Source organism: Canis lupus, chromosome 17, assembly GCF_003254725.2.
Source record: "Canis lupus dingo isolate Sandy chromosome 17, ASM325472v2, whole genome shotgun sequence".
Classification (NCBI taxonomy): domain Eukaryota; kingdom Metazoa; phylum Chordata; class Mammalia; order Carnivora; family Canidae; genus Canis; species Canis lupus.
This window is the reverse complement of record NC_064259.1, coordinates 371,440-383,192: the sequence shown is the minus strand read 5'-3', so window position 1 is coordinate 383,192 and position 11,753 is coordinate 371,440. Positions and strand designations below refer to the sequence as shown.

General features: G+C 56.2%; 1 long non-coding RNA gene across 1 annotated transcript; it reads left to right on the top strand.

Annotated features, from left to right (window-relative positions):
• The first annotated feature begins 875 nt into the window (after positions 1 to 875).
• Positions 876 to 10,080, top strand: LOC125752825 (uncharacterized). The gene is made up of 3 exons (XR_007403238.1): positions 876 to 1,297; positions 8,166 to 9,017; positions 9,564 to 10,080. It is a non-coding gene; the product is annotated as an uncharacterized LOC125752825 (long non-coding RNA).
• The last annotated feature ends 1,673 nt before the right edge of the window (positions 10,081 to 11,753 follow it).

Below are 11,753 nucleotides of genomic sequence, written 5' to 3'. Positions count from 1 at the left end.
TCCATCGGGATGGAAAGACCGGGAAGACACCGGGCGGGTGTGACCTGAGAGACCGGGCATGGCGGGTGGTGGCTGGGGGTCCAAGTCAGTGTGGGTCTGTGTGTGCAGGCGGGTGGGCGGCTGAGCTCGGCGCCAGCAGAGGCTGGGCTGGGCCCGACTGTCCCCTGGCTCGTGAGCCAGAGCCCGGAGACAAGAGGGGGTGGGTGAGCCCCGGTGACACCAGGAGGAGGGAGGCCAGGAGGAGCAGGACGGTGGCGGGGATGGAGCGGGCCCAGGCGGTGAGGCCCCGAGGGCGAGTGGGAGAAGGGCCCACACCGGGCAGGTTGGCACACGGGGTGCAATGCGGCCGACGTGCCCGGGACGTGGGGGTTAAAGCCTCTCTGCTGGGTATGGTGCCATGAGGTGCTCCAGGGGCGTGAGGAGCACTTCTGGGGGTGTAGAGGTGGGGTCCCGGAGGAGGAGAGAGATGAGGGGAGGGCTGGGAGGCAGTGCCAACGGGTGGATCCTCAGGGTAGTTTTGCTGAAAGGAGGTAGAGGACGGGGCCGGGTCTCAGGGCTACGTGTAATCGAAGCTTTATTTTAAAGACAAGGAAAAGTATTTATGTAGGTGGATGGGGATTATCCAAAAATGAGCAAAACTCATGTTTCAGGAAGTAGAAGGGGTGCGGGGCGGGAGGATGTCCTTGAGCGGGTGGAACAGGACAGACTGGCTGCGCCCAAGGCCGGAGGAATTGCCCAGCCCGCGGCGGGGTGAGGGCAAGGGTGCTGGTGACCCAGCGGCGCTGCTTCTCCCGGGAGTGGAGGGCGCGGGAACTCCTGCGGCTCTCGGGGGCGGGGGGGGGGGGGGGGGGGGGGGGGGGGAGGCTGCCGGAGGGGCCGCCGGAGGCAAATCAGGCCCCGGAGGAGGAGCAGCGGTCGCGGGCAGGGGCGACCTGGGCCAGCCGGGCTGCTTTCTCTACATCCGTGTTTCTGCAAGTGAGGCCTTGGACCCGCAGGGTGGCTTGGCCAAGCCGATGTGCGAGGGGAGGGGAGCGGAGAGAGCCAAGGTCGCGGGGGCACGGAGGCGTGAGCTGAGGCCGCGGGACAGTGGCCGAGACTGAGCACCCACAGGTCAACGCCTGAGAGTCCGGGTTTGGAGGAAAGTGCTGGGGGGCACCTCTTTGTCCTTTCACCTCCCAGCTTGGAGCCAGCCAAGGTCCCGCGCACCCTAGGCCGCCTTCTCGCCGCGCCCCGCAAGCCCTCCGTGGCTGCATCTGCCCTGGCTGTTGCGATATTTCACCGTCACGGCTTTTCATAGGTAATATTCTTGTGCCTTGGTTTTTCTGCCCTAAAACCCCCATGTACTGCATATTTAACCAATTTGAACATCTGCTACATTTCATTTATCTAAAACATGATCGTTGCTGTAGGGTTTCTTGAGACCCAGAAGTGAAATATCAGCATTTTAAATTCCACTAACCAAGATAAAAATTCCCTGCTCTGAGAAACAGGGAGAAGGAGGCAGGAGAGGTGAGGGAGGAGGGTCAGAACAGACGAGAAAGAGGCCAGGATGCGAATTCATCCAACTATCACATAAACAACAAGCTTCATTCATCCAGTTAATTGAAAACACAACCTCTGTCAGGGATCAATTATCACTACATGTTACTTTGCTTAATACATATTTATTTTTACAAAGCCATGCCTTGGCTCAAGGAACACAAAATCTAACCAACTTTATGTTCCACAGAAAATCTTATTATACCAACACGGGATGATATTCAGGCATAGAAAAGCTAATTATAAGACAAATCACCTAGGAAGTAGCCCTTGTGCTGCCCATCTGATTTTTTTTCATTAAAAAAAAAAAAAAGTGTAAGTCAAAGACTTACTACATGTCAAATATTGGCCAGGTGAGGGGGATATAAGCCAGATGCTACCCGTGCCCTCAGAGAGTGCAATAAATTTCTGGTGTAGACATTTTATTAATGTTCAGTTATTGCAAATGCAGCCTGAACAAAGAATGTGCTTGTTAGTCAGCTAAACAATGGGGTCTTATTGTCAAATTCAAATGGAATATGTCTCATTTCTGACTTGACTTCTCCACTCATGCTTTCCCTCTCTAAGGGTGTCCCTTTCGGTGGGACTCCTCCTCTGACCTCGTGTTAGTTTCTTCTCTGTCTACACTGTCAGTGCCACTATTCAGAGAGGATTGATCTGCTGTTTTCTGGGCTTCAGCTTCTATAATTGCCCCCGGCTGACTCACCAACACCATCATCACCACCATCATCACCATCACCACCATCACCATCATTGTCATCACCATCATCACTATTACCATCACCCACACCACCATCATCACCCTCATATCACTACCATCATCACCATCACCATCATCACCATCATCACCATCACCATAATCACCATCATCATCATCAACACCACCATCAGCATCATCACCATCATCACTATTAACATCACTATCATCACCATCACCAACAACACCACCATCATCACCATCACCATCATCATCACTGTCATCACCATCATCACTATTACCATCACCAACATCACCATCATCACCATCATCACCCTCACATCACCATCACCACCACCACCACCATCACCACCATTACTATCACCACCATCATAATGTCAATATCACATCGACATTATCACTAACACTTATAAAATAGTTTTAAGTGTTTTAAGTCATGTTTGTAAACATTACCTCATGTTATCCCCCTAAAAAATCTGGGGTGGATACAATTTTCACTCGACTTTTCCAATCAGTAAATGTTTGGCTTAAATGCTCTAGGGCAGGAATGATAGATACCGAATGACACTGTCGTGGGGTATAGGCAGGATCCCATCTAGTGGGAGAGATAAGCGCATATGCAGTTAATTATAATAGGATGAAACAAGTACAAAGAGATTTACAAACTGTCATGGGCCACAGAGAAGGCTGCAGGCTTTAAAGGGAATCCTCTGGGGCTAAGCTCCAAATAGGAGTAGGACCTGCCCAGGTGTGCACGGAACAGCAGAAGGAGTAAAAGGCAGTCTATGCAGACAGCACGGCAGGACCGAAGGCCCAGGAATGAAAGCGTCAGGAGAAGAAGGCAATTATAAGTGGACTGAAGTGCGTGGAACACAGTTTCCAAGGCTGGAATGGACAGGTAAGCATCAGGAACTTCAGAAAAGTCTGCGTGACCATGCCAAGGAGGAGGAGTTGCTCTCAGTCGAGGGGGTACCTGCCAAACAATTTTTGGCAAATGCTCGCTATGGTCTTATTTGTGCTCCAGGCAATGTGTCTGGTCAGTGAGCAGAGGCTGAATTTTATGGGCACAAACCCCAACGCGTGGATCCCAGGCAGATGCTATTGGGTTCAGGGAAGAGGCGAGAAGAACCACGTGGCGCTGATATTGGAGGTAGCAGGGAAGGGGCACTAGTGAGGCCAAGGAGCGCGGCCTGATGGCTGCACCCTAAAAGGTGCACTGAGAGCAGACAGGAGCCGAAGGACGAGCGCCACGTTCCCGACAGAGTGGGTGCGGGTGGTGCTGCCGCAGACCGCGGTGGAGGGGGGCGCCTGGAGGAGAGCTGCGGCCCGCTGCCTGCTGGGTGCAGAGGACACGCCTGAGCTGGGCGGCAGCCCTCCGAGCGTGGGCAGTGCCCGGAACCAGGGGCGCCACGGGGAGAAGCCGGCAGACTGGGGACAAAGTCGCAGAATTCGGGAGTCAGAAGTCAGGTCAGAAACAAACCTGACAAGACGGAGCCAGAAGCGGAGATCCGCATAAAGGTACCAAAGGAGTCGATCCAGGGAAAAAAACGGCGTGGGCACCCGTGTCTTAGTGGGAATCCAGGGAATATCCGGGAAATAATAAGACAACTTGGTTTGGTTAGATTGAAGCTGTATTTAAAATATGTTATAAAGTAAAACATAGAATATAAAGAATGAGTGTAATTGGACTCGGATACTCTCTACGTCAGCAAATGTTGATTGAATATCCGCCCATCGTCCAACCGCGCCGAGGGAGTCGTTTAATGAATGGACGGCGCGAGATCCCCCGCTGGACTGGCAAGTGCCCAGCACTGGGTACGTGCGCGACGGCACCACTCAGGGCACAGCCCGAGCTCTGGCCTCAGCTACTGGAATGTTACTGGAATATTATAAAGAACCTCTTGTCTCTCCTCCAACAAAATAAATAAAATGCCAGATCCTGTAAAGGCCGGAGGGCGTTGTCTTATAGGTCCTTGATTTCCAGTCACAGGGTCTCCTGTAGACTCTCTAGCCAGTTAGTCTCGGGCCACTGGGACCATCGCATCCATCGTGTCCCAGAACCTCCACCTCACCCGGTTCCCGCCACCCTCTGCCTCCTCAGGACATAAGGAGCCGCTGCGCTGCCGGCCGTCGCCCCCCTCTGTGTCCGAACCCGCACACACCCATCAGCATCGTCACCACCACCTTCTCTTTGTCGCCTGGTAATGAAATCACAGAGGCCGGGTGTCCTGAGCTTTTCCCATGGAAGACCCAGGGTTGCCACCAGCGGTGTCCTGCCCTGCCTCCCCCTCCCGTGTCTCCTCGGGGCCTCCGTGTGCGACGGGTCAGCGCAGACTTTGAGTACGAGGCGCGCTCAGTTTCAGGCTTCCCTGCGGATCCAAGGCCTTGATGGCGTCTACAGGAGATATATTTGGAGCGCGGTATGTGCGGGCCTGGGTTCTGTGAGGGGGGTGGGGATCTGACACAGCGACCATCATAAATCATGATTCTAAAGTCACGTAACCGTCCCCACTACCCCCCACGATGGCCGTGACTTTCCCTAACCAAGTGGGAAGGAAGCTGATGCAAAGGGCACGTCGTCGGTGGTTTGCACCGGGATGCTCAGGATGTGGGAGATGAGGCTGCAGTGCAGGCACAAGCACCTGGTTCCCGGGCTTGCCCTCCTTCCGCGGTGCCTGCCCCCAAAGGGGTCTCCGTCTGTGATAGATGCCACGTATGACGTGGTGGCCACGGAGTGGCAGCACGCGGCCCGTGAGGAATGCTGTGCGTGGAGGGGAGGACTGGCTGGCAGGGCAAGGGCGCCGGAGGGGAGCTTCGGGAGGGCTAGGGGCGGCTGGCGGCGGAGACACAGGGTGGAGAGAGGGCCTGGGACGGACCGGAAAGAGGGACGCGTCTTAGACATCCCCTGAGCCGTGTCCCCGGTGAGAGACGTGGGCTGGTTTGGTGAGGCCGAAGCATGGCCTGAAAGGTCAGTGGGACCAAACTGCGCTCCGCGGACCTCCCGACCGTGCACGCTGCCTCCGCCCCGCCGGAGCCCACCTCCAGCTCTTTGCATTCTCCTGCTTGTCTTCTGTCTCCCCGCAAGGAAAGCAAGCTCCGCGAAGACGGACGCTGCGTCCCCGCTGAGCGTTTAGGAGGCCTGAGCGCGGAGGAGACTGACGAGTGTTTGGCGAGCGACCACTGTGGGCAGTGGGAAAGGAGAAATCTCGAGGATATTTGAGAGCGGGAGCAAACCACAAAGCTAGGAGCTGGGAGCCAGCGCCCTGAGGGGGGAGGCAGGAGAGGGGAGGGCGCCCCGAGGTAGGAGCAAGAGCATCCGGGCGGGATCCTGGGGTCATAGACTGGGGAGGTGTGCTCGGGTGGGGAGCCTGGGCCAGGATCACCCGCCCTGGCTTTGGTCGACCCGACACGGGCCAAGAGGGCTGGAGGACTTGCCGATGTGCATAGTGAAGCGTCCTGATTTCGGGGAGGAGAGAACGGAGACAGGCAATACTCTCCTGCTTCCCTGCACAGGCGGTGTGGGGCAAGGACGCAGTGCGGGCCCGGCTCATGGCAGCGGGGAACGCGGTGCAGGTGCGGACACAGGACCTGAGGCTGCGCTGTGAGTCCTCCTCTGCCCACCTCCTCCAGCCCGGCCTCCGGGAAGCCGCGTAGCTGCTCACCAGTATCAGCATCTGCCTTACAGTTTGCTTTCGAATATCAGGTGTATTTTATTTTTAAAAAATATTTTATTTATTCATTCACGAGAGACCCAGAGAGAGAGAGAGAGAGAGAGGCAGAGACACAGACAGAGGGAGAAGCAGGCTCCATGCAAGGAACCCAATGCAGGACTCAGTCCCGGGACCCCAGGATCACGCCCTGGGCCGAAGGCAGGTGCTCAACCACTGGGCCACCGGGGCGTCCCCATCAGACGTATTTTAAAGGGAAATATCTGTTGAATGAATCGCCGCTTCATTACTGCTCGACAGCAGAACCGCGTGCACCTGCGTGTGTTTGCACAGATGGGCTTACGGCCCTACGGGGCAGGGACGGATCCAGATGTGGCGACTGTGCAGAGGAAGGTGGATGAAGGTGGGGACGTTCCCTCAAGGAGGCCCAGCGTAGTTGATCCTCGGACTCTGGGACACCCGGCAGTCGGGGTCCTTTGGCCGGAGCTCCCCCCATCGGGCCAGCGTCCTGGAGCATCAACTGCAGGTGACGGCAGTAGCTACGTCATGGTTTTGCTTCTTTGGGATTGAGGCCCCGAGCACGACGGGTGTCCTGGGACCTGGCCTGGCACACAGGAGGTGCCCAGCAAGCTAAGGCCGCCGCAGCCCCCAGCTGGGGAGGCCCGAAGCCCACAGCGTGTTCCTTGTCTTGCAACAGCTCGACACGTGTGTTCGACATTCAGACCCCACAGGGTGACTCAGTCCCAACACAACCGTCTTTCTGCAGATTTCTGCCGGCTGCCAGCTAAAGGGCAAAGGGCGGACAGGAGAGACCCGCGTCTCCGAGTCAACCGATCCGACCTGGAACTCCTAGACGTCGCTCAGCTCAGCTCGTCAGAGGGCCCAGGTCACGGCCCTGCCTCCCTGCAAAGAGAGGCCGGGCGGCGTGCTCGTGGGGGCGGCCCCGTCACAGAGACGCCGCGGCTCCCGAGGCCAGCCTGCCGCCCGCCCGGGCCCACACCCCCAGCCGGGCTGTTTCCGTTATGCCATTTGGAAAAAGACAAAGAAGCGCGGGGTGTGTCTAGTGCGTCGGCGCGATCTCCTGTGTTACGATGTTCCAAGGACTTGCTTTGACTTAATTCATGAAATTAGACACTAATCATCCCCAAAGGATAAAAAAGGCGACTGGTAAGATCACCACCTACCTCTCGTCTTGATGCAAAATGTCTCACGTTTTCAGCACCGAGTGAGCACGGTTAGAAGACGCCTCCGTGAGCATGACACGCGGCCCCTTGTCCCGGCACGAGGTGCGCTGGCCCATGAGTGCCCTGGCTGGGGAGCTGGCGTGCGGCTCTGGTTGGGGCGTCACGACAACTGAGGCAGAGGCGAGAGGGGTCCAAGTGACAACCTGGAGCCTTCCGCGGGGCCTAGCCGGCCGCACGGCGGGACGGAAGTGCCACGTGGCGGTCAGTGTGGGCCCACGGGGACAAGCGAGAAACAGAACAGGTGTTAGTGTCACCTCCATCTTTTGAGACTTTGCTGCGAGCCCAGTCCCTCTCACCCTTGCTGGCCCCGACATAGACCCCGATATAGTATTTTATTTATGGGGTCACATCCTCGTAATTCTGGAGATCCTCATTAGAAGTCACATGATCATGGACGAACCGGCTCCCACGTTCTTTGTCACTGTTTATCACCAGTTGAAGTCCCGACGTCAGGTGCTGTGGCCGCAGCTACATCAGGAAGTTCTGGGCAATTGCTTTTGGGGATATCATCACTGTGGCGTTAACACGATTGTTGCTGTTGTTACGACGTTGTACAGGGAGCCTTTGTCCGTGACTTGTTCTCGAGCTCCTGACGGTCTTGTTCCTTGAAGCTGCCCAGGAAGGCAGCCTCCCGCCCCTAACAGCGGGCACAATTCCTTACGTTTCTATTACAGAAAATCCATATTTTGAACACATAATGGGTCTTTGAAAGTAGGACTTGCCTTGTTGAATCCTAAATATGAACCCACAGAGCACAGCGTGGTGGTCGTGGTGTGCTGCACCCGGGCTGCTCCCACACGCTGCTCACCTGCTTCCCCAGGTGTTCATCTGCCCTCCCTGGGTGCTCACCTGCCCTCCCCACTAGGTGTTCACCTATCATCCCAGGGTGCTCACCCACCCTCCCTGGTCCTCACCTGCCCTCCCCAGGTGCTTACCTGCTTCCCCAGGTACTCACCTCCCCTCCTTCTCCCTGGTGCTCACCCACCTACCCCCCAGGTGTGCAGCCTCCAGGCCCAGCTCCACAGCTTCACCTCCTCATGTGGCTCCACATGCCAGTCTGTTCAACCTGCAAATTGCTGTTGCCTGCACATGAAGAGAAGCGCAAGGCAGGAAGGACTTTCGTCACTGCACCTGCTTGCTCGCCCTGACAGGTAGACTAGATGGCTGCTGGAGTCTGCGCATGACCATCAGCCTCTGTCCTAAGACATCCACACACCTTCTCGATCACCCAAGTGACACCATGATTCATACGAAAAAATCAAGTTACGCAAACTTCTAGTAAAGCCACTTTCCCCTCCGTGCCTGTGGAGCGTGTGCCTAGGCTGCTGTGACTGCACGTGCATATACACGCGTGCACACATCTGTACACACGTGCATGCACATGCACACACATGTACACACCCCCATACACACATGCACACACCCATACACATGTGCACATGCACATGCACACATGCACATGCATGCAGACACACATGCACACGCACACACCGTGTGCCGATTCACGAGCCACCCATCCCCAGGGTTGCAGGTCTGTCCAACGTCCTGGGTAAGGAATAAAAACACTTGGGCCCAAAGAAAACCCATGGAGTAGGGGCTCCGGGTGAGCTTCGGGGTGAGGGGCACTGGGTGAGGGGCACAGGCCTGGAGTCTCGGCAGCAGCAACAGAAGCCAAAGGAAATGGAGCAAGACTTCTGGTTCCCGAGGGAAAACCGTTATCAGTCCTGCTGCGCCAGGACGAGGCGCCCCCTCCAGCGGCTGGACCCCCGGACGGCGGGACCGGGACGTGAGGGGCGGGGCCCGGACGCAGCTGGAGGTCCCAGCACGGCCCCCAGCCTACCTGCTCAGGTGAGATGAGGGGCCGGGCAGCAGCCGTCCCCAGACTCCCGGTGACCGCCAAGCCCCGGGCCCTGCCTCCGCCTCCCCGGCCGGGCGCCATCTGCTGAAGCCCCGGCTGGCGTCCCCACCGCACCCCGCTTACTCAGGAGCCAGCAACGACCACACGTGGGGTTCTGGGATTGCCGGGACGGTGCTCGTCACTCGTCCCGCCTCGGGACTCGGCAACACTTACAAAATAAGGTTGTTTGTTTTAATTGACGTCCTGTGGCACCCAGAGAATTTGGGGGCAGTGAAGACACCCTGTACGATCCCGTCTCCACCTCTGCCTGAAGCCACAGCATAAGCATGACCGTGGAGCCCACGCTCGGGGTCGTGCTGCATCCACAAGCTCTCACCAGTTGTAACAAACCTGCCGTGTGCTGGGGGCGTCGGAAATGGCCCGGCTGCGCCAGAGCGGGAGCACAGGATGCGGACAGTATCTGTGCCCTCCTCTTAATCATGATGTGAACCTAAAACTGCTTTAGAAATAAAAAAGACCTTTTTTTTTTTTTTTAGATTTTATTTATTTATTCATGAGAGACACAGAGGCAGAGGGAAGATCAGGCTCCATGCAGGGAGCCCGACGTGGGACTCGATCCCAGGACCCCAGGATCACGCCCTGAGCCAAAGGCAGGCACTCAACCACTGAGTCCTGGTGGACTGGGTGAGGGGCGCAGTCCCCCCAAATAAAGACTTTTAAGTTAAACTTAGAAGTTTGGCCAATCAGGTCTCTGGACTTGTGTGTTTGTCTTTGCTTCCTGGTAGGTTTCTTACCATTAGCTGATTCCACCTCCTCCGTGGATCTGAATGTATTCAGCCTCCTGCTGCCCCTGAACCCACTTCGGTGACACACATTCCTGTAGAAAATTGTCTGCGGGATCTACATGTTCATCGTAAACAATGAATAAATGAAAAACAACTCACTCGCTGTTAAATTTTAATATGAAAATGCAATTAAATCCATTCTGTTTCTTGATAATGTTGCTAGAGGTTTGTGCAGGTCTCAAGTCTTCTCAAAGAATAAATTTTCTGCTGTGCTGGAAAAAAAATGATGCTCTGGTTTCAGAAAGAACGACTTTAGTGCCTACGGGCTCCGCGCACTGCGCTGCCTTGTAAGATGTGCCGGGTCCTTTCTTCACAAGATAATCTCCCAGACTAGATTTATAGGCAAGAAGGAAACTAAAGAACAGCAAAAATTACTCAGTATAGGGAACAATACTCAAAAAAAAAGGACAAATAATCTACATTTTCATCTTAAATTTTTAATTTAAGCACTGAGCAATGAGCTTGTCTACTTCCAAATGCGTGCACATGCCATTTAGCTGAAAATACTGTTGGTGAACCTGTGTATGTTTTGGATGAACTTTAGAATCAGCTTTTCAAGTTCCACCAAAAATTCTATTGGAGATTTGATATTTTTAACTGAAGTAATTGGATATTTTAACCAAATTGTTTTAATGGATTAATTTGGGTGTAGTGACTGTCTCCTTGGGTAGGTCCAGCTTTTAGGTCCTCAGGCTTTACCATTTTGCACGACTGTAAATCTTGCACGACTCCTGTAGATCTCCAGATCCTTGGGGGAATGTCTCAGAAAAGGTTTTGTTTTAGCCTTTACAACTGCAAATTGAAAATTAACGGCCTGCTTAACCGCTCACTTCACCAGTTTGCACGTATGCCGGGGTAGAGCGTGTTGCTTGATCAGGCCGTGATTAGATTATTTCCGCATTTCTTTCCATTTGGGTCAGTTTTCCCCACCGAGTAACCACGTAAAGTGTTGCTTCGAAGCCGAGTTGAGGAGCCTGGACTCCCTTTCGCGTCTGCAAACCTCCACGTACTGCCCACTCACAGCTTGGAACGCTCACCTTCTGCTGTACAGGGTCCCGGCCCCGAGGTCCCGACCCTCGCAGCGCAGGGGATCACCTGGGGAGCCCTCAGGAGCTCAGCGCTCAGGCCACACAGCACGCCGTGACACAAACCCTGCAGGGTGGGACTGAGCGTGGGCCGTACGCAGCCCGGGGGACGGTCCCACAGCTAGGACGGGAACTGCCACGCCGGCCCTGATCCTCCATGTGGTCCTGAGCCTGCAGCGGCGCCCCTGGGGCCTCAGTGAACATGCGCTGTCTCCGGGCTCAGCCCAGACCTTCGGGGTCACAGTGTGCGGCGAGCGAGTCTGCAAGTGGAGCTTGGGCCGCGCTTCTCTGGAAACCGGGTCTCCTGAGGCCCATCCATCCAGGCGTGTGCGGAGCGGCGGTGGGGGGCGGGGGCTGCAGCCAGGATCCGCGGGCCGAAGGCCCTGGGGTCTCCGTCTCACACCCAGTGGCAGGGCTCAAACCTGACTCCGCTCAGGAGCCCATGCACAGCCCTGGGGCTCTGCATACACAGATCCCTGCCTCGGGGGGTCTGCACACCTGGAGAGGCCCATGCAGCAGCTGGGGGGTCTGCACACCCGGAGAGGCCCATGCGGCCCGCTGGGGGGTCTGCATACCCGGAGAGGCCCATGCAGCAGCTGGGGGGTCTGCACACCCGGAGAGGCCCATGCGGCCCGCTGGGGGGTCTGCATACCCAGAGAGCCCATGTGCCTGGCTGGCGACCATGTCATGCAGACTCAGTAGCAGCGCCCTCCGCCCCGACCAGGCTCTCAGCCCCACGGCCTGCACCCCCCGCCCAGCGCTTCCTTGGCCCCCACCCGGGAGACGCTGTGCCCAC